Consider the following 23,906-nt stretch of genomic DNA (forward strand, 5'->3'; position numbering starts at 1 on the left):
TCTCTAAATTTGCTCAGACTGCTCCCTTCCACATTATCGTGATCATATTTAGTTTTTACAGCAAATTGGTGAGATGGGGACTATAATTATTCCATTTCAGAACATTGCCAGGCTTAGGTTAGCTTTCTGTAGCTACCATCAAGAGGTCTGGAGGAATGCAGTACATCGAAGACATTTATACAGATTTACAGTCTTCTCCTGGTTTTCTTTTTCTTTGATGGAAACTCTTCCTCTGCCATGTCTACCTGATAAAGTTATATGCATAATCAATTCCAGCGATGTCGTGTGAGGGGAACTTACCAAATACACTGTCTCACGAAGGCAAACTATGGTTGCTAAGATAAGAACATTTTATCGACACAACTTTCCATTGCTATGAAGTCACAATAATGCTTGGAAAGATAGATGTATCAGGTCAAATTGAACGTCAGGTGCTATTATGATTTTAAACATAGCAATCAATCTAGGTTGTCATGTTAGGATATTTTATTAACTTCAGCCTAAAGAGACCAACCACCAACCAGAGACAAGATATTTGTTAAGACAGAGCTGCGATCCCAAATCCGGTTGATTCAACTTATCAGAAAGAGAGTCTAAACACTACTTTCAGCACCTCACTTAATATGTCAGAATGTTCTGAACTGGGACATTCTTCCCGCTGTTGAAAAACAAACCTCTATTCCAGTTGGTTCGTAGGCTCTTGCTCCTTATCTGTTGACTACTGAAGCATCAAACTTTATTTGAGTCCCAAAAAAGGAGGGATTGTGGGGGCGGAGGAGGCTAGATAAACATGTGCCAGAGGCTATCGTATTTGTAAGGAAGAGACAGGTAGGAGGGAATGAGGAAGAGAGTAAGACTGACACTGCAAAATCTCATTTAAAAAGTTGTATTTCTGGCTAAAAAAGTTGTAGATCACAGATATACAGCAACACATATATGTTTAAGTTCTAATTGATGTATAATAATAATAATACATGTGAGGCCACATATATAAACCACAGAAGACTTTTAGGGAATACTTCCATGCAGTGCTCATAGTTGACAACTGGTCAAAGGAATGAAAGAGACAACACAAATCAGTTTGTCTGCACGTGTAGTATCCGCGGGCACAAACCAGTGTGAGTGGGTTCTGTAATCTCAGTGGTCAAATGCAAGCTGACAACCAAGACTTTGGACTTATATCTAACAAATAACTTGAAATCTTTTCCCCAAATGAGAGAGGTTGAAGTGTAATAAACATAGGCTCAATCTCTTTCTGTATTGCCTTAATGCAGGTACACATTTGTAATGATCGAATTAATTCTAATAAGCTCTACTGTTAAATGGGGCATGATGTTGATATTTTTCATGAGGCTTTAGTTTCATTTTTCTATGCTGACTCAATTATTCATAATTAATAAATAGAAGTGTCCCTTCTTGGGGGTTGTATTGATACGGTCATTGTATCAGTCAGGGTTCTCCAGAAAAACATAACCAGGAGGATGTGTGGATATGTGTATACATGTGATATACATTATGTGTGGATTCCATATATGTGAATTCACATACTTGCTGAAGTTTAATGGTGACCCTCAAATCGACACTCGTGATGTTTTCGTGGTCATTTCCAGACATGCATAAGACAATGAAAATTTGAGTCGCCTGCCATACATGTTCCCAGCTGAGGTCAAAGGAGGTGATGCTCTGTCTTCTTGTGTCCTTTTTGTGGTCCATTTAGTGCCACATGTTTCACTTTGTTGTGCTTTCTGAAAGCCATTTTGCTGTTTAAAGTGATCCTCAAGCATCATGTTGAATTTCTGTCTAATATTTATAAGCACAGAAAGCTGTGATGTGCCATATGGAGAAAATATGTGTGTTAAGCGGGCGTCATTCAGGCATGAATACAGTGCTGTCGGCTGTGAATTCAATGGTGGCAAATCAACAATGTATGTTAAATAAGATGGCTTTAGACAGAAACACACACACGCATAAAGCATGGTTATGTATGGACTAATTGACAAAAATGTTGTGACCGGAGGCTTATAGGAACTTAACCCTGTATTTCCTCTAGGAGTAGTGTGTCAGTATTTACAAATTGAGCGTTCGTGTGGACTTCGTAGAATAGGACTGCCGCAGATGCCAAGGATGTAATGTTTATCTTCATCTGTCAATCTGTTTATCTATTTAAGTTCATTTGAAAGAATTGACCCATGTGATTATGGGACCAGCAAGTCTGAAATCTATAGAGCAGATCAGCAGGCTGAAGACTTGGACAGGAGCTGCTGCAGTTGTGTTTTGCTTTGTTTTGGTTTGTTTGTTTGTTTTTTTTTTTTTTTAGTTTTTGTTTTAATTCCGGTCAGTTAACATACAGTGATATATCAGTTTTGGGTGTATGATATAGTGATTCAGCACTTCCCTGCATCACCCAGTGCTCATCAAGACAAGTACACTCCTGGGGCGCCTGGGTGGCTCAGTCGGTTAAGCGTCCGGCTTCGGCTCAGGTCATGATCTCACGGTTTGTGAGTTCAAGCCCCGCGTCGGGCTCTGTGCTGACAGCTCGGAGCCTGGAGCCTGCTTCTGATTCTGTGTCTCCCTCTCTCTCTGCCCCTCCCCCCATGTTCATGCTCTGTCTCTCGCTGCCTCTCAATAATAAATAAACATTAAAGAAAAAAAAGACAAGTACACTCCTTAGTCCCCATCACCTATCTAACCCATCCCTCCACTGACCTCCTCTCTGCTATCCATCAGTTTGTGTGGCTGTGCAGTTAAGATCGCGTTTTACAAAAATAGGAAGAATGCTTCCAAAGTCACCCAGGCCTCTGCTGTTGTGGCCTGAGGTATTTTATGCCTCAACTTTCATTAAATCATAATGGTTTACTTACATAAACTCAAAATTATGGTCCTTTTGGGTTACATATATTCTACCCTTTGGATATATATATATATATCACGTTTTCTTTATCCATTCATCAATCAACGGGCAGCTTCCATATCTTGGCTATTATAAATAATGCTGCCATAAACATAGGGGTGCACGTATCCTTTGGATTAGGGTCTTTGTATTCTTTGGGTACATACCCAGTAGTGTCATTGCTGGATCGTAGGGTGATTGTATTTTTAACTTTTTGAGGAACTTCTGTACTGTTTTCCACAGTGACTGCACCTTGCATTCCCACTAACAGTGCACGAGGGTTCCTTTTTCTCCACATCCTCACCAACACATATTGTCTCTTGTGTTGTTGATTTTAACCATTCTGACAGGTGTGAGTTTTGGTATCTCATTGTAGTTTTGGTTTGCGTTTCCCTGATGATCAGTGATGTTGAGCATCTTTTGATGTGTCTGTTGGCCATCTGTATGACTTCTTTGGAGAAAAGTCGGTTCATGTCTTCTGCCCATTTTTTAATTGGACTATTTGTTTTTTGGGTGTTGAGTTGTGAAAGTTCTTTATGTATTTTGGATACTAACCCTTTATCAGATAATGTTACTTGCAAATTCTTCCATTCACTAGGTTGCCTTTTAGTTTTGTTGATTGTTTCCTTCACTGTGCAGAAGCTTTTGATTTTGATGTAGTCCCAGTAGTTTATTTTTGCTTTTGTTTCCCTTGCCTCAGGTGACCTATCTAGAAAAATGTTGCTCTGGCCGATATCAGAGAAGTTACTGCCTGTGCTCTCTTCTAGGATTTTTATGGTTTCAGATCTCACAGAATTTAGGGAGTTGCTGCCATTTTGAGGCAAAATTTCTTCTTTGGGAAATCTCAGTTATTGCTCTTAAGGCATCAGCTGATTAGATGAGGCATGCCTGAATTATTGAGAGCGGTCTTCTTTACTTAAATTCAACTAACTGTAGATGTTAACCACATCTACAGACAACCTTTGTGGCAAACATCTAGATTCATATTTGGCTAAATAAGTGGGTACTATCGCCTAACCAAGTTGACATATAAAATTTATAATCACAGTTTTGATAGATACTGATGAACTTATAGTGAGCCCAGTCCATTGGTGTTTTTACTTATAGAGCAAGTTAAAACTGTATTTTCACACACACACACACACACACACACACACACACACACACAGAGAGACAGAGAGAACATTTCTGCCAAAGTTCTATGATAGGGAACAAGTAAGCAGAGGGAATAAGTACCCTGAGGGGGAAAAAAGACCCTGAATATTTTCCACACCTGATTCTCTTTTTCCTCAAGAAGAAAGCACTCACAAAAATCAGTCCACATAGAAATCACAGCCGCCAACCGAAAAGTGAAAAATTCAGTTAAGTGAGCTCACAGACTCAATGCTAAAAACCGGGTGTGAGGACGTTGCCACAGCTTTGTTTAAAGGCTGCGTGCCGCTGGGATTGTTGCAATGACATGTAATCGCAGAAGACTTAATAATGAAAGGTGAAATCGGGACCTTGCTATTCTAAATGCTCTCTCTGCCTCTCTGAGTGTACCTGCTGCTGGGCTCCAACCCCTTCACTGACCTCCCCATCACAGAGTGACAGACCTTGGGGAGAATGAGGGGACATTCTAAGACAAAAATAAACCTGTCATTTTTACAGTCAAAAGTGTCAGAGCTCAGACATCAGTGGTGATTCAGAGAGTCAATAATGTAAGCATTCTTTGTACATAGAAAATGGCCAGATGTAAAGTAAAAGCTTTCACATATAAACATGCTCTCTATACATTCTGGAGAGGTGGCCAAGTGCAAAGACTATAATTCATAGCCTATGTGAATATTGTGCCTGTGTTTACTGACGTTTAGTGCTCATTCCGTATGAAAGTTATTTGCAACGTATTCTTGCATTGCAGACTAATCAATGTTATTTCTTTGGCTTCAAAAATAACCATTTCAACCTTTCTAGACTGCACAACAAGCCACATCAATTCCTTATTTAAAACAGAGGTATTTATTGCATTAGACTGTAGTCACTTCCCACAGTACCTTCTGCTCCTTTCCAACTATGAGACATACTTAGCTTTATTGTCTTTACTCAAATAATTGTCATCATTATTAGATTATTTTTCAAGGTATGTGTGATTACAGCAAATGTATTAAGTATTTCATATATGAATTTTTTTAATTTGTAAGTATCTTATATTTTTTGGATAAAAACTAACTTATGAGTGGGACTGATTATAGAGGGAGACGGTTGATTTAATCAGGAAGGACTGTGCAGATTTATTTGCTATATTCTTTTTTTCTTTTTTTTTTTTGGAAAACTTTCAGCTCTACACAGAATAAATATGGAGGCAAGATAATAGTCACCAAGTTCTTCTGATAACCCTTATTCATAGGTGAGAAGGCTGCGTAATACTATGAACTTCATGAATAGATAAGCATAATTTGTAATTAATATATGAATTCTGTGTACAAAAAAAGTGGCCAGATGTAAAATAATAGCTTTCACACATAAACATATTCTATATACATTATGGAGAGGTGGCCAAATCCAAAGACGATAATTCATAGACTATATGAATTATATACATTTTTATACATCACAGAAATATAGTGTCAAAAATCCCATTCACTGTGCAACTAAAAATAAGGTCAGTCTTAGCAAGATCTATGCAATATACATATACAAACAGGTCTGTAAATTTTCATGTCAGATATATTTGCAGAGAACTACAAGAAATCATAGAGGGACAAAGGAGAAAACTAGAATGGATGAACATTCCTGGTTCAAAGACTTACTCCTAGACAGTTGTTAACTCTTCACAAATTAATTTATAACAGTCCAATAAAAATACCGTAAAGAAAAGGAGTTTACAAAATATTTTAATGTTTATGTTAAAAGAGCATGAAAATATAGTAAAGATAAGTAAAAACAATACACAAATATATAGGATTTATAATTAGAATTTCTAAGTATATTATACAATTAAAGTAGAAAAAATAATGTTGCTGCTACAGGACAAACCAGACGAAACGATGGAATAGAATGGAAGGCCCAGAGATAGATTTAGGATTTTTTAAATATTTAGTAGATGATAAAATCATCTTTCCAAATTTGTGGAGAAGGTATAAGTTGTTCAATAAATGTTTCTGCAGTGATTTTTAAACTACTTGGAAAAAAATCAATATTAAATCTCTTCATACCTTATTGAAAATACAGTCTCATAAATTATAGTTTCAAGTATAAAATATGTGAAATAGTTAAAGGATATTATCTCCAACATTTACTTATTTGGAGTGGGGAAAGTGTGAATGTTTGAATATGATGCCCTAAAGTTAAATCTTAATAGATACAACACTTATCCGAAAATTTCCCTGAAAAAAGTGCAAACAAAAAATGCTAGTGGTCAATAAGATAAAAAATATAAAACTTAACAAATCAATAAAATGATAGCTGACATTTCAAACAGGATATTTTACTTAGCTGATTTACTATAGTTTTTAATGATAATTCTTAGTTTTGTTAATGTCTATAGGAAAATAACATAGTGATTCATTGCTGGTGGGAATTTACTGTCAACAACAGCAAGTGTATATAATTTTGGCCAATGATGCAACTTTTAGAAATTTACCCTTAAAAAAAATTTATTTTCTTAATGTTTACTTAGTTTTGAGAGACAGAGACAGAGCATGAGTGGGGGAGGGGTACAGAGAGAGAGGGAGACACAGAATACAAAGCAGGCTGCAGGCTCTGAGCCACCAGCACAGACCCCGACGCGGGGCTCAAACTCACAAACTGCAAGATCAAGACCTGAGATGAAGTTGGATGCTTAACTGACTGATCCAGGTGCCCCTAGAAATTTATCCTAAGAATGCAATAGAGATCTATAAAAGGGAAAAAAAAAAAGATGTACAAAGAAGTTTACTGCACCATTCTATGCTAGAGTAAAAAGTGAAAATTGGCAATGACTTATATGTCACAAATAGAGGATTATTTAATTAAATTACAGTATGGCTATAAAACTAAACATAATATACCCCTTAAAATGATACATTAGAAAATTATGTAATGTCATAGAAAAATGTCCATGATTATCTTTTTTTAAAAAAATTTTTTAATGTTTATTTTTGAGAGAGAGTAGGAGAGGGTCAGAGAGAGAGGAAGACACAGAATTCAAAGCAGGCTCCAGGCTCTCAGAGCCCGACACGGGGCTTGAACTCACAGACCGCGAGATCATGGCCTGAGCTGAAGTCGGATGCTTAACCAACTGAGCCACCCAGGCGCTCCTCTTTTTCTTTTTTTTCCTTTTGGTTTACTTTCCTAATGCTTTAGCTTGAAAATCAGAAAGAAAATTCACAATAAATTTTATTTTTAACGCCCAAGGGCAGAGGGAACCATGTCAGCAGAGCAAAAACCTATCGTAAATAAATCTCATATAGTTTTGAAATGAAAAAGGTAAACACACCATTCTTAGTTGAGACTTCACACAGAATTCTCTGGCTCTGAAGTCTGCTCTGTAACACAGAACATAATACAAGAGCCAATTTATTCTTGTTTGATTTTGTAATTTTGTTTAGACTTCAGGCCTCCAATGAAAATTGTCACAATACCCTTCCTTACCCTTTGCAAATTGTTGCATATCTCAAACACACCCCCTCCGGGAGCCTCATTTCACTTCTCTGCCTTCTGCCTCCTTGCAGGGTTACTTAGGCAGCGATTATAGCGATGCTATAAAACCAGCATGCAAGTCACTGGACGACTATTTCTAGTCTGTCCACTAAATAAGTCCAGGATAAAATCACCAGCACAGAGGTGTCAGCTAATTGAGGAATCAGACAGCCGCAGAGACCAGACGGGGCAAGAAAACACCCTTATCCCAAGGACAAACCTTTGCTCTGACATTGGAGAGAATACACAAATGAACTCACCAAGTAAATTGCTTTCCTGCTCCAATACGTGATCTCTTGCTCTGGTGCTAAAGCCACTTTTTAATGAGTTGGTACGTAAATATGGAGCTCGATTGAGAGAATTAGTTCATGCTTGCACGTTTGCAATATTGAGAGTGAAATGAAAATACAGATAGCAATTTGAATCTAATTTTCAAGCTTGCATGGATGAAGGGTCACAGAGGGAAGCTGAGACATACCAGGATATTGGGGGTGGGGGACGTGGTGATGGTAACAAAGCAAACCAGCTGACACAAAGCAGAAGCCTCTTCAGCAAGTACAGCAAAGCCCCAGTAGTGTAAATTCAAGAGGGAGAGAGAGAGAGAGAGCGAGAGTGCAGTTTACTCTGTAGGTATATGCACTTCAGTATTTAGGAATATATAGATCTAAGGCAGAAGTCGGTGACAATCATCTCTGACCTCTCAGTCGGCATCATATGAATCCTAAGAGAATTACAGTAAATTAGAATTCTAGAATGCTCTTAGAGCTGAGAGAGACGTTGGAGTCGAACGTCCTCACTGCCACAGAGGACGAAAATCAAAGTCAGGGAGGTTAAATACCAACTCCAGGATGAGAATACAGATATTTTAACATCACAGACCCCTGTTCTTTGCGTGACTTTTAGACCAACACTGCTATCTGAAAACAAACAGATCCACGTGAGAAATGGGTGTGGGTGGAGGGAGTGGTTGTTTGAGGTCCTGAGGAAGGCACCATCTTGCGTAATTAAACATTTAAGTTTTGAGAGGACACAGATTCAAAATAAAAGCCCTTCCCAAATGGTGCCCCCAAAGCCCTAAATTAGAAAAAGAAAACAGACACACACACACACACACACACACACACACACACAGACTCAGGTGGAAAAAATGATTGGGCCTGCTATGAGTGAGTTAAAAGAGAGCAAAACGGGTGGTTTGCAGGAAAGTGAGGGCAGCAGGAAAGTACCAGATTCCTCCCGTTGCTATCGGACAGTATCACATCCTAAAATTAAGGGAAAACATGCACTTAGATAAAATGATGATTTGGGCCTGAGGCTTATTTCACAGGACAGGTTTGTTTAATTTAGTCATTACATTGTCCCATGAACATTCTTTGACATTCATCTTCCCCTTTCCCCATCTACTTGTTTTTCATCACATAGCTTAAAAATGTAAAGCATTTGAATCATCATTAATGATGCCATTTACTGTTTATCGTCCTTCAAAACTGCCTTCCAAAATGTATTCGTGTTTAAGCAAAAATCATACTTGACTTAGTTTTGCTCTCGATATTCACCGTGTGATGCAATTTGCTCTACATAACAGGATATGTAAACAGAACACGCAGCCCTGGCTTGTCCCGCCCCCTGCCCGCACCCCCTCTCCCCCTCCGCCCCCCATGTACACTGCCTCTATTGGGCAATTCAGGGTCAGTTTCTGGTTAATGCCAGCCAACAGGTAACAATTATTAGCAAACTTGTTTATTATATGTGAGTTACAAATGGTGATTATCTGAATGTGAGAGGTTGTGACTTCATGAAAATTGTTATTGTATGGAAGAAGTAGGTGAGGGGCGCCTGGGCGGTTCAGCTGGTTGAGCGTCCGACTTCGGCTCAGGTCGTGATCTCACAGTCCGTGAGTTCGAGCCCCGTCTCGGGCTCTGTGCGGACAGCTCAGAGCTCGGAGCCTGCTTCCGGATTCTGTGCCTCTCCCTCTCTCTGCCCCTCCCCTGTTCACACTCTGTATCTCTGTCTCTCAAAAATAAATAAACATTAAAAAAAATTTTTTTAGGGGCGCCTGGGTGGCTCAGTCGGTTAGGCGGCCAACTTCGGCTCAGGTCATGATCTTGCGGTCCATGACTTCTAGCCCCGCGTCAGGCTCTGTGCGGACAGCTCAGAGCCTGGAGCCTGCTTCATATTCTGTGTCTCCCTCTCTCTGACCCTCCCCTGTTCATGCTGTGTCTCTCCCTGTCTCAGAAATAAATAAACGTTAAAAAAAATTTTTATTAATTTTTTTAAATGGAGGAGATCTGCATAATTCATGTGAGCTTAAGAAATTCAAGAATATGCGTTCTAAATAAGAAAAAGCAGCCAAATGGCAATTCCAACCAGACCCGTTGTATAATTAGCAATTTTACGAACTGTGAACGTAATTCTCTTTCCACTTCTCCTTCCAGCCTAGCCAGGGCCTTTACTTCAGCCTTTACTTAAGTCTGTGTGTAACGGCCGAGGAGCCCAGACCAGGAGGCTCGGTTTAAATCCTTTTGTGAGTATTAATCTCGTTTAATTCTCAAAATGGGTCTACTCAGCAGGTGTTGTCCCTACATAAGCAACAAGAGAACCTTACTCTTGAAAAATTTAGAACCGTCCCCAAAATCTGGAGTGGGTTTACATGCCTAGACTGGAGTTTGAGGTTGTCAAAGGGAAGACACTTAACTCAGGGTCAGAAAATCAGGTCAAGCCAGGGCTGAATCCAGAGAGAGACGACGATTCATGTGGATTCGAAAATGAAATCCGGTTAAAGATCCTTGGCAGTGAGATGGCTCTTGATATCAGCTTGGTCGATGACATCAATAGTGTGTTACAGTTTCTGACTGTAAGTGTTCCTCCCTGCCATGAGGTTATGTCTCATAACTCAGGACAACCTGAGTCCTAGGCCATGCCCGCCTTCCTCGTGCCCCACCAATAACACCTGTTGCTCTTAAATCTTCACACCCTCACTCGGCAGGGTTTCCTTCCCTTCAGCTTGTCGGCCATGTTTTTTTTTAAAGCAACCAAACCAAATATTTTCAAAGACCTCCTCAAACCTTCAAATTACCCTTTTTTTTTTTTTTTCTGTGCTTTACCCTCAGGCTGCAAAATAGACGACCGTCTTACTCTCTGGCTTTTGTATCCGGAGAATTTCCATCGTATTGAAAGTAATCCATATTTCTTAATTCGTTTAACCTCAGCAGAGGAAAATATTTTTCAGGTTCTAGCCACAGGAATGGGTGGTTCATAGTGAGAGTGAAAGAGCTGGCTGGGCGTTTGAAAACTTGGATTTGTGTAGAAACAGATAGTAAAGTGCATTTGAGCGGCTCCCGGTTGGAAACCCGAAGTTGTCCCATACCAAAAAGAAAAGAAAAAAAAAAAAACATGTAGCAAAGTGGGTCAGGCTGTCACCTTTCAGCTTTACAGTGGCCTTTGAAAGCAACCAAACAAGGGAAGAGCCAGACACAGGCTGCTCGCAAGCTACATTCCTAAACGCAGACACAGCCGAGGGTGTTTTATCGTCAAGAACAGAGGCTAAGAGGCAGCTTACAAATGAGCCTGTTCTTAGAACACTTGAGCTAAGTGTTCCCATCCTGGTAGCCACACACGAACCAGAGAAGGCTGACTGACGAAGGTGCATGGGCCTCGTATCCAGGCTCCGGATGAGAACTGCCCTGGGCCACACTGGAGAGGGCCTGTCTGGCTGACAGGCTGTGGTGGGCCATCGCATCCCCAAAGACCGTCAATGGAGTAGGTCGGAATCCCTTGGCTCGCTGTTACAAGTCGGTCTAACCTCTGCCTGACCCCTGGATGCTAAGATGATGAGGTTGTGTCTGTTGTCTGCGGAATAATATTTCCAGATAAATGTAAGAGTTACCATGTCGTAAATAAATCTAAGTGTCTTACTTCGAGCCAGTCCTGGCAGAAGACGAACGTGACATTAGAGACTGGGAAATTGGTCTCTTCTGGGGGTTCCCTAGACAACTTAGGCCTGCACTCCTTGAAGATAGGATGCTGAGGGAGAGAGCAATGCAGATAGAAGATAAGGATTTGCATAAAGAGAGTAGAGAAGTCACAAGAAGTACGCACAGGTAAGGCAAGCAAAGGCCTGAAAAGACTCAAGAAAACTAGCACAGGGCAGAACAAACACTCTGTTCTGTTGCTGTTATTGTTATAATGTATTTACCTTCAATTTCACCTTCCTTTATAAAGCAAAACCGCTAAAATGAAATTTTAAAAATAGTGTTTTTTAATTTATTACTTACTTATTGTAAAAAAATTTTAATGTTTATTTTTGAGAGAGGGAGACAGATTGTGATGAGGGGAGGGGCAGAGAGGGAGAGGGAGACACAGAATCCAAAGCAGGCTCAGAGCCTGATGCGGGGCTTGAACTCACGATCTGTGAGATCATGACCTGAGCCGAAATTGGATGCTTCACCGACTGAGCCACCCAGGCGCCCCTATTTTTTATTTATTTTTTTTAAAAATGTTTATTTATTATTTCTTTTTAGAGAGAGAGCATGAGCAGGATAAGGGCAGAGAGGAGGGGAGACAGAGGACCTAAAGCAGGCTCTGCAGTGTCGGCACAGAGCCCAGCACGGGGCTCAAACTCACATATAGCAATATCATGACCTGAGCTGAAGTCAGACCCTTAAGCAACTGAGCCACCCAGGTGCGCCCCCCCAAAATAGTTGGGTTTTTTGTTTTGTTTTTTTAATGTTTATTTATTTTAGAGACAGAGGAGCAGGGGAGGGGCAGAGAGAGAGGGAGACACAGAATCTGAAACAGGCTCCAGGCTCTGAGCTGTCAGCACAGAGCCCGACGTGAGGCTCGAACTCACGGACCGTGAGATCATGACCTGAGCCGAAGTCAGACGCCTAACCGACTGAGCCACCCAGGCGCCCCAATACTTGGTTTTTTAAACAGCACTTCGAGTAACATGGTAAATGTAAGTCACAGGTTAATGTTACGCATATTCACAGATCACGTGACCATGTTGCTCTAAGCACTCACAATTTGACATAGAATGGAATTTTGCTACTTTTGTATATGTTAACAAGAAATCTCTTTCACAGCTTCATTTTTTTGTTCTTAATTTATGTCGGGGCAGAAATTTTTCCTAGTTCCTTAGATAATATTCTCCTCCAAAATAAACTGATCACTCTCAGCTAACAGTTAAGTACAGAGTTGCTAAATAATCTTTCCTAGATCTACAGCGAAAGGTTTATTTACTTTTTAAAGTTCTTTATTTGAGTATAGTTGATGCACAATGTTACATTAGTTTCAGGTGTACAACATAGTGATCCACAGATTTCTACACTCTGCTGTGCTCAGTATAAGCATAATTTGTCGCCAAAGAACACTGTTCCGGCATCACTGGCTATATACCTGTTGTACAGCAGGAATGTTAAATAGAGGAAGTGAGGAAGAGAATTAGTCATTAATTGTTATTTTTATTATTTTTTACAAGTTTATTTATTTTGAGAGAGAGAAACAGCTGGGGAGGGGCAGAGAGAGAATCCCAAGCCTTTGACGTGGGGCTCAAACCCACAAGCCGTGAGATCGTGACCTGAGCCAAAACCAAGAGCCAGACGCTAAACAAATGAGCCACCCAAGCGCCCCAGTCGCTAATTCTCAGACTGAAGTTCCTAGAAGGTTAGGTAGAAGCTTCTGACCATCTCAGTGTAAGAATCGGGATACCATACAATGGTCATGGGGCTTCCTAATGCTGAAGATGAATGGAAACAGATAATAAAAGTGCATTGGAATACAAAATTAAAACTTGCTGCAACTTACTTCCTTATTGGGGGAGGGGGAATGAGAAATACAGTTCACGCTTCGTTCCTTTCTTTTTTAATGCTCTACTGGTTGGTTAGAACCACATATTAGGGGCTCCTGGGTGGCTCAGTCGGTTGAGCGTCCGACTTCGGCTCAGGTCATGATCTCACAGTCTGTGAGTTCGAGCCCCGCGTCGGGCTCTGTGCTGACAGCTCGGAGCCTGGAGCCTGCTTCAGATTCTGTGTCTCCCTCTCTCTCTGCCCCTCCCCTGCTCATAATCTCTCTGTGTGTCAAAAATAAATAAAAACATTTTTTTTTTTAAATTTTTTTTCAACGTTTTTTATTTATTTTTGGGACAGAGAGAGACAGAGCATGAACGGGGGAGGGGCAGAGAGAGAGGGAGACACAGAATCGGAAGCAAGCTCCAGGCTCCGAGCCATCAGCCCAGAGCCTGACGCGGGGTTCGAACTCACGGACCGCGAGATCGTGACCTGGCTGAAGTCGGACGCTTAACCGACTGCGCCACCCAGGCGCCCCAATAAAAACATTTTTAAAAAAATTTTTAAAGAGGAAATTATATTGTTGAGTTTCTTTAGACTTAGACCTTATTTTTAAAAAATTTTAAAAATATTTATTTGGTTTTTTTTTAATATTTTTTAAGTTTACTTATTTATTTTTGAGAGACAGAGAGAGTGAGCAGGGGAGGGGCAGGGAGAGGGGGAGGGAGAGAGTGTCAAGCTGGCTTCGTGCTGTCAGCACAGAGCCTGATGCAGGGCTTGACCTCACAAACCACGAGATCGTGACCTGAACCAAAACCAAGAGTGAGACACTTAACCAACTGAGCCACCCAGGTGCCTCAATCTTTATTTATTTTTGAGAGAGAGAGAGAGAGGAGGAAGGGAGAGAGAGAGGGAGACAGCATTCGAAGCAGGCTCCAGCCTCTGAGCCATCAGCACAGAACCTGATGTGGGGCTCGAACTCATGAACTGGGAGATCGTGACCTGAGTGGAAGTTGCAGGCTTAACCGACTGAGCCACCCAGGTGCCCCTAGACTGAGACTTCTTAAGAGCAGAAGCATTATTTCCTCCTTTTCTTCTTCAATGTGTCATTACCCTTTTCTCATCAGCTAATACACACAGTGGCTAGATGAGGGAGTCCAGGATATATTCTCTCAGCGTCCTGTTTCCTTTCACTTTGAGTTGTTTGGGGGCTTAATTAACCACAGAATTCTACTCTAACACGTTCTCCCGGAGGTCCTGCTGCGTATAGTCCTGCCCCGAGAGAACACAGACCCGCAACTGCTTTGCTGACGGTACAGTTGTACTTGAGGGAACAAACATCCCACCCTGCAGGACAGTCACTGCACAGCCTGTCTATCTGGAGATCTCCCCTTCTCATGCACTATTCACGTACAGACATGGTATTTCAATACCACTATACCGTGAACTGCCTGAAGTTCAGCTGCTTTTTCTTGGATGACAAGGTGGGGCATGTAAAGCGTGCCGGGGATATTTACCAGCCAAGACGGCTGTAATTCGAGAAGGGAGGTGTCACTTTGTCGTCCGTCTCCTCCTGGGCACAGTCAACAGAGAACCTGCCTCCTGGGGGAGAAGAACAGGGCTGGCAAATCCTAGCGCAGTCAGAGTGAGAGATCAGATTTTCCTAAATGTTTAGAGTCTGAAGGGCGGGAGAGTTAGCTCCTTAAATACGGAAATAGGCTTGAGCTGATGGTGTCTGAAGAGGGGAGGGTAGAGGAAGGGACGATGAGGTAGCAGTGATGATGTACACAACAGGCATTCAATATGGCGTGGTCCCCGTGGTTATCACCAGGAAAGTGGGTTTGTTGCGGTAAGGTAGAAGGGTTGACTGTCCTGATTTAGCACATAAAATCCTTGATTCTCTCCAACCAACTTGCTTGAAACCCCAAATTAGTGCTTTAGATACAAAAATCTTTGCTGAGTTGATGCAGCTTTTTATGTGTCCCCATCTCAATTGCCATTAGATCATTTAGTAAAGACTTTAATCTTCTCCGTGCTCTCATTTCTCACATTTGAGTGGGATAACACGGTGGTCATTTTGCTCAGTTCTAGAAATAGGCTGCAATCAGACTCTAAGGACACAATCATGTTGTCTTTCGATTGGAAACAATAAAAATAGTTGCTGCCCATTACTCTGTATACCTCATTACTATTTTATTTTTATAGCTTCATTGAATCTGATATGAATCATAAGTATATGAGGCCTGTGTCATTTCTGTCATTGAAAAGTTGAAGGACACAGATTTACCCTTCATGGAGGTGAATTCATTACTTGGGATTCTACTTAAATTCTAGGTGCTGGTACCAGAAGAATGATTCTGTCTGTTAAACTTACATTTATGGGTACATTTATTTATTTGAAGAGGAAAATTATACCTAAACATAAACTTTACTTTTCATGTGTATATTTTCATGAAAAGAGCAATGATATTTTTTTTCCTTTTGCCTTTTGTCCTTAAGCAATGTAATGTTAGAGATGTGCTTACAATAAATATAGATTCCTAAGTACAACTAAGTGTCCTTTTCTCTACTTACCTGTCATAAGATGGAAATTCAGAAGAAGGAAATTCACTTCTATGTGTGCCCTTTAATCTTTTCACAATTTCTGGTCCCATTAAGTCTTAACTATTCGAGTCTACCCTTCAAAGGAAAAATATTAACCTACAACTCTCTTAGCTTCTCCCTGACCCTAAACTGATTTTTTACTTCTCTTTTCAAACCTGTCCTTGACCTACTTACTATCCAAAGCTCCGTGTTGCCTTATGTTCTGTCTCAGCTTCCAGCAGAAGGCACGTGCACCACTGAAAAGGATCCCTAAAGGGATGCATTGTTTGGAATTGCTCAGCTTCTCTAGAACAAGGGCTTTCATTCTAGAATTTTCTATCAGAGTCATAACAAGCCTCAAATCCTCTGCAAATTTGATTCACATGTTTAATTCAAAGCAATGAATTAACTAATTTAGAGTTATTAAACCAGCAGCCTGCCGACTTTAGGGGGAAAAAAAACAGAACAAAATGAAAAAAAGCCGACTATACAAATTTCCAACTTCTGAAGATAAGAAAGACACAGACATCGACTCAAATACAGCTGCCTAATCATATACAACTTCCAGTAGCTCTCTGAGGATTGCTTCCATTTTCCTTTCACTCTTCCTTGTCAGCGCATAATAACCTTTAGACAGAGGGCTTTCTCTAGCATTGCTGCTGTTTGCTCTAGAGCACTGTGTTTAGTCAGCACCATTTATGAGATTACGGTCATCCTCAATACTGAGTTCTGTCAGATTCCTAGGACAGAAGAGGGAGGGGGCCCCAGTGCTTACTTAGAAGGAACTTCACTTCGAAAAGTCAAAAGAATGGTTTATCCCATAGTGCGTTTTGTTTATAATTGTCCAGAACTCTTTTTCTCCTCGGCAGGAGGATGTCAGTGTGTGGAAAAAATCGCTAAAATGTACCATGGACCCAACGGCAAGGACTAGATACTGGTTACGTCACGTTAAGGTCTCTTTGCCTCTTGGGACATTTTTCTAGAGTAAGCGTTGTTTAGGATGTGTTCTGAAGAAAGGAAAAGGATGGTTTGGCGAACATGGAGTGCACGTCTGTCCAGCGTCACTAAGAATAGTACGTTTGACAGTTAGCCAAAACTGCAAAATGTGTACATTGCAATAAGGGATGGGAGGTTCCGTAAGGTTTTTACATTGGAAAAAATCATGAATTCTCTTGTATTTGTACTGGTGTGGGGATCAGATTGCTGTTTCTGCCACTTTCACTATGTTTCTACCATTTGCTTTTACATTTTTTACCTTTTTACAAAAGTACAACCTGCATGGGGCGCCTGGGTGGCTCAGTCGGGTGAGCGACCGACTTCGGCTCAGGTCATGATCTCACGGTCCGTGAGTTCGAGCCCTGCGTGGGGCTCTGTGCTGACAGCTCAGAGCCTGGAGCCTGCTTCGGATTCTGTGTCTCCCTCTCTCTCTGACCCTCCCCCGTTCATGCTCTGTCTCTCTCTCAAAAATAAACATTTAAAAAAATAAAATTAAATTTAAAAAGTACAACCTGCATACAGTAAAATGCACAAACCTTAAGGGTGCAGCTTGATAAATGCAATTTAAGTGTGGTTTTCTTTTTTCAGATATTTTACATGATGCATATCTGGTAAAGTCTGTAGTTCTGTGCTGAAGTTTTCTAAACTCTACATGTTGCTTCCAAAATGCTTGTGACATATCCTCTGAGATAGACTTAAAAACCCAGCGCAGGTGACTTGATGGCTAAGTTGCATTCTATGTTTTGGAACCTACAGGTTGTCGGGCTCAGTCACTGGAGTGAACACCCACCATGAGTATATTGCACTTTTCTGAGAAATGCAATAGAATGCAGAATCTTGAGAACACAGTAAATATATATATATATATACACACACACACACACACACACATATACCTATATTATATTTATTCTATATATACATATATCTATATATTATATATACATATACCTATATTATATATACACATATATAATATATATTATATATACACATATATACCTATATGGTGTGTGTGTGTGTATATATATATATATATATATAATATATACACATATATACCTATATGGTGTGTGTATATATATATATATATATATATTTAAAATATGTAAATGTCCCACATAAACAAATGGTGAGAGGAAGGAGAAAAAGAGAGAGACAGAGAAAATAGATCTGCTAGGAAAGGCATCCAGGAAGCTTTATGTATTGTTTCACCCCATCTGCCCAGCCTTCCTCCATAGATTCTGAATCTTGACACGTGTCAGTATATTGGCCCAGAGTTTTTTTAGGTAGCTGGAAATCCCATCAGCAATGTATGTCTCCCTAAAGTTATAAGCTCCTTGTGGGCAAGAATGTGTTCGATTGTGTTTGGTCATTCTCTCCTTCACTTCCACCTTCCAAAGCCCTTCAAGGCATCTGCAGGTCTGTTCGGGACAGAAATTCAATAAGGTGCTTTAGAATAAATTTTTAAAAACAAACAGAGATAGCCCTGGTTTCCGAGCAGGGCCCCTGTTGCTCCTGTGGCCCCCAACCCACCACAGCAGCTCACATAGTAAAATTCAGGAGCTCATGAAAAATCTCTTGATCTGTATACTCACTCCTAATGTGTCCCTTGGCTAAAGGGAAGCCTTATAAAAATTGGGGGAGGGGGGGCGGGAAGAGTGGAAATTTACTCCATTTCTGCCTGATGTTGTCAAAATGCTAGAATGTGGAATGTCAGTATTCAGCTGTCAGAGCTACCCTATCCCCTGAGCCCCAGGCTAGAACTCTCCTTGCTCATAAGTAAAATGGAGAGACATTCAAGATTTGTGGGGGTCATCACAATATGAGCAAACTGTGTTTTATCATCTACTGCATCAGTATCAAAACTGAGACTGTCTTTAAAGAAAGGGGACTTTGTTCCTCAGAATCCCTTAAAATCTCTCCCCATTTCTCTTGCCTTTCTTTCTTTTTCCCTCCATCGTTCACGGCAGGAGTGATTGGTCACTGATGTAGGAACAATCTCAAAGCCTATTAAATACCTCTACCGATGCCACTTATAAACTAACGGCATGCACTGAATGTTTAGAAGATCTAAAACAGAATATAGACTTTATGCCCCAATGGTCATGTCTCCAATGTCAGGGAAATTTTATAGTTAGAATCTCATTCACCAGATTATTATATAATAGGTTATATGTGTTTTTAAATATATAAATTGCAAATAAAGGAGCTCCATTTGCTTTCTAATTGATGATAACACAGCGTGAGATTACCACGTCTCACTCTTAAGGCAGAGAGGAGATGAAGGGAAAGTCTCTGCTCACTAGGCAGTCTTGCTCCCAATGAGGGTCTCATGTTTCACCACGATACTAGATGGTATCATCCTTATGTTTTTCAAGTTTTTTCTAATAGCAATATTTTTTACTGAAAGCTAGATATCTAGGCATCATATTGTTGAAGTAAACTTTTAATTATCTCAAGACCGATTGCGTGTTTAGCCCCGACATGTCCAAGTTAAAACGGTGCCAGGGGCCTGAACTGCTGTAGCAGTTGAAGGACTTTCAGGCACCCCCAGTGAGGATTGATGATTTCATCCCTCGTGGTTGCTCAACAGAGAGGCTGTGTCTCAGAGCTCAGTGCGAAAGACACGGACAAAGAGCCCTCAGAACACCCTGCCATTTTTGGTAATGTGTTCAAATGGCAGCAGAAATTAGAAATCTATAAAAAGTAACATACACCGAGATTACGTTTTAAAAACACAAGTTAAATAAATATAAACAATTATAAAGTCAACTTCATGTGAATTCCTCTTGATTTCTTGTTCTGAAATTTTGCTGTATAATTACATATCTTCTCTCTGGATTCCAGTTATCAATCGTGGACTACCCCCGCTCCTTTTTTTTTTTTTTTTTTTTGCTGACTTTTCTCATTCTAGAAAACTTTCTTTTTTTTATTCAATCAAGTTTGGTGTCACGGTGTAACATAGTGGGAAGAATATGGCCCTATGAGCCAGATGCCTAAATTCCATCCGTGACCTCAGTACTTGCTGGCTGTCTCATCAGTTGTCATCTGTACAACTGAAAAAGATGATAATTCTTTTAAGGGTTGTTGTGATAATTAAATAAAATAACATGCAAAAAATTCTAACACTTAGGTTCCTCACGTATTGATTAATTTATGATTAGCTTATTACACTGTGGCCACACTTACGAAGAGACCATCTTATATCTGGCATGCTGCCTGGCTTGGGCAGAGTATGGAGAAAATCCCATTTTTTAAATTTAATTTCCATTGTGTGTCTAAATACACATAAGAATTTATTTTTTTAGTCGTTTTAGTTAGCATTCCCTCTAACTTCAGAAAAATATTATTGTAAATGTTTAGAACTTCTGTGTAACTGATATGAATACTTCTGTGAGAGGTTCTATATTAATTCACATGGTGACATGTTTTTTGTGATGATTGCTTTTAGGAAAATGTTTTAAATCTTAAATGTCATGTATTTACATAATCAGGAATCATACTTACTATTCTGTATCTTATTGTGAACACGTCCTGTCCAAAGTCACAATTTTGGCCTGGACAAGATGATCCTCTGTTGTGTAAACCAAGGACCCAGCTTGAATTTGGGGAAAAAGACTTAGTCATGGCAGGTTAGAGTAATAAATATTTGGGGCACATATTGGCTGCCGAGTAAGATTGTTCCTCAGGCAAACAATAAATACTTGTAGCAGACTCTGGAGTCAGGAACTCAGGGGTTTGAACCTCAAATAACTTAATTCTTTGATATTTAGTTCAACATGTATGAAAAAGCATATCACAGTCATAGTCACCTCAGGAGTTGTTGTGGAGAGGAATCAGGCTCAGTACCTGTGAACTATTATCAATATTATCATTAATGATTTCATGTTCTTGGTAACAGTATTCTTGATAATGATCATTTGTATCACCCCTACCACTATATCCTACACGTTCTCACTCCTACCCTATTTCGTCTACACACGCCCGATTTTCCGTTAACTAATAAGAAAAATGACTAATTTATACCCATTTACCAAATGTAAATATTAACGGCATTTGCATTAACATTTATAGGTCATGGTTCAAAGACATGATTTCACTTTGATGTTTTCCACAACTCTAGAAGAAAAATAGGGTTATTAATATTCCTGTTTGAAAAAAAAAAGAAAAGAAAGCTTCATGGAAGTGTTTAGTGACATGATCAGACTCTCACAGCTAATAATTCAGAGCAGAGATTAGCACTCACAACTTTGCAAGGTTAATATGAAACCATGATACATTTCTCCCTGCTACATATAGAGACTCAAGTAGTAAAGAAACTAAGGCCAGAAAATTGTTTTCTTGTAAATTTCCAGAATGCTTTCAAAACTTGGTCATAAACTAACATGGTAAAATACCAAGTAGATTACTGTGCACTTGCCGTTTTAAGATGTTGAATCCTGAGGGTCATCTGCATTGTTTAGTCTGTTGCAATTATGGCATTTCATCCATGATGTAACAATCTTTGCTTTAATAAAACCCTATGATGCCACACCAGAAGTAAAAACTTTTACAGAGATGTAAACAGCAGAGGAGGCAAGGGGTTGACAAAAAGAAGTATTTTCTTTAACAGGAGAGGAACAACCCCCCCCCGCCCCAGCTCGTGCATCATGAGGGGAGAAAAGAATGCCATCCCTCAGACATTTGTGCTTGCTTCTAAGTGAAATGCTTTCTATTTTTATATATGGCATTACTATGAACAAGCAAATATTAGAACTCTGAGAATTTAGGGGATATGATTATCATTATATAGTATGTTACCATTATATAGATTTGCTATGTCTACCTGGGTAAGAATTCCAAGCCCCCCAGACAGAACCTGGCTCAGCCAGCAACCTCTGGGTAAAGTGTAACTCTTTACCGACAGGGTAACTGAGAGGTTACCCAGAAGGGACACTGAGAAAGAGTATCTAACTCAGAGGTAAGGATGATAGTTTTAGTGGCAGAGTTTTTGCTCACTAACCTTGAAACCCAGAGTGATCACTTAAACCCCTACTGTGGACTCAGCTTCTGTCTTCAGACCAAGGGGGTGATTGGATGTGTTTATATATTTTATAGAGCTGTTAATAGAAGGTGAGATAACATATGTTTGAGAGTCCTAAGACTGTTGTTTTTTTGGTTTTTTAGTTTTTTGGATTCTTTGATTTTGGGGGGTTTTGTTGTTGTTGTTTTTAAAGTTTATTTAGTTTTGAGAGACAGAGACAGAGACAGAGAATCCCAAGCAGGCTCCATGCTGTCAGCACAAAGCCCGATGTGGGACTCGAACTTATGAGCCACGAGATCATGACCTGAGCTGAAATCAAGAGTCCAATGCTTAGCTGACTGAGCCACCCAGACACCCCTTGTTTTTTAGTTGAGATGTAATGCATGCTCACTGTAAACAAGAAGAGGGGAAGAGGAGAAAGGAGGAAAATTAACAAATAAATAGAATCATACAGCTTTATGTTACTGTGATATTTTAGAATAATAACACGTATTATTATTAGCATAAATGATGGCAAGAGCCATGTGACTATGGATAAATCACTTACTCTTATGCTTTCTTAATCCATAAAATAAAAGATCAAACTAGTTTATTTTTGAACATAAATGTTATATTTCTACATTATTTTTGAGAGGAAGTCACCAAAAAGCTTTTTAAAACTAAAATAAATATAGTCCTATGTTTTATTAAATGAATGTCAGTTCCCTCTTCTGACAAACAAATATAAAAGTATCAAATAGGACGTTCAGAAGGTAAATCTTTGATATTTTTCAATCAAAATTTATTAAAATGAGCGATTTGTGAACAGATAAATATAACTCAATTCAAAATATGTCAGTGAATTTAATGAACAGACAAAAGCGAGCTTATAAGCAAGTCAGGATTCTGTCTTACAGTTACCTTAGCTAATAAAGAATCATTGGAATTATGATTGGATTAGTGAAATTACTTTGTTCAAATAAATTTCATGAATAAACAGTTGTATGAATCATGACCAAAAAAAAAAAGGGGGGGGGGGTGCTGTTACAGAGAAATTCTATTGAGCCAATTCCACTGGGTAAGTAAATAGAGGCTGAATTAATAATATTAATTGTTAATCCTGTTTTGATTCAATAAACATTTTTGAGCACCAGTTACATTTGAGGCAGTAAGCTGGATGGATGGTACAGCTAAAAAGACTAAGAAGCCAAAATTCACTGCTTTTCTAGTGAAGGAGGAAAATCATAGATGGGGTGTATCGATCGGTGTCCTAGGTCAAAGCCACGAACAGGGGATCTACAAAGGTGGAAACCTGAGGGCTACTAACTGCAATATTCCCCCCTTATTTATTGGGGGATACATTTCAAGACCCCCCAGTAGATGTCTGTTGTGTTATGCTTTAACAAAACCAAACTCTCCGTAATACCCAGTGAGGAATATAATATTGAAGAAAGCATTTCCTCCAAAGCGTAACACGCAAGACTTACACTGGGAATATTTATGTGATGGATGAGGACCAAGCCAACAGAAAAAGTTGTGGTATCCAATGGTGGGATGATACATAGTGGGCCAGATTTTAAAACAGGTAACACAGGGGTGGCTTCAAAAGTGTTTCCTAACATGCCTTGTAATTCTGAATCGAGAGGTCTGGAGTCAGCCTGAAAATCTGCATTTTGTGTAATTATAACAAGATATATTCATAATGGAAGCATTGAACGGTATTCTGAAGCGTATGATATCAAAAATAAATGATACTTTGTAAGTGCCTTTTCCTTGGAGCAGTAACTGCCACCTCATGTATAATTTCGGAAGGCAAAATGGTAAGTGGGATTTCATTAACATCATTACCTTGATTAAACTCTTCAATGTTTCCTCAAGACCTACAAATTCATTTCATATATGTAATCGCCTTTCTGCTTAATTATAACTATATTCTATAACATTCTGAGTCTTGCTCTGATCATATCATCTTCTAACCATATAACTT

The 23,906-nt window shown here is 39.6% G+C and overlaps 1 protein-coding gene across 3 annotated transcripts in view; it reads left to right on the forward strand.

Moving 5' to 3' along the window:
- CHRM2 (cholinergic receptor muscarinic 2) overlaps window positions 1-23,906 on the forward strand; it is a 142,779-nt gene that overhangs the window by 115,839 nt on the left and 3,034 nt on the right. Inside the window, exon 1 of one of the 3 annotated variants that reach the window (XM_078438924.2) lies at window positions 9,982-10,073. The exons of the other annotated variants lie outside the window; for them this stretch is intronic. The gene's annotated coding sequence lies outside the window, so the exon portion shown is untranslated. Of the gene's footprint in view, window positions 1-9,981; window positions 10,074-23,906 lie in introns of those variants that run through there. 3 annotated transcript variants of the gene reach the window in all.

This window comes from Panthera onca, chromosome A2 (genome assembly GCF_046562875.1).
Source record: "Panthera onca isolate mPanOnc1 chromosome A2, mPanOnc1 haplotype 2, whole genome shotgun sequence".
In the NCBI taxonomy this organism is placed as follows: domain Eukaryota; kingdom Metazoa; phylum Chordata; class Mammalia; order Carnivora; family Felidae; genus Panthera; species Panthera onca.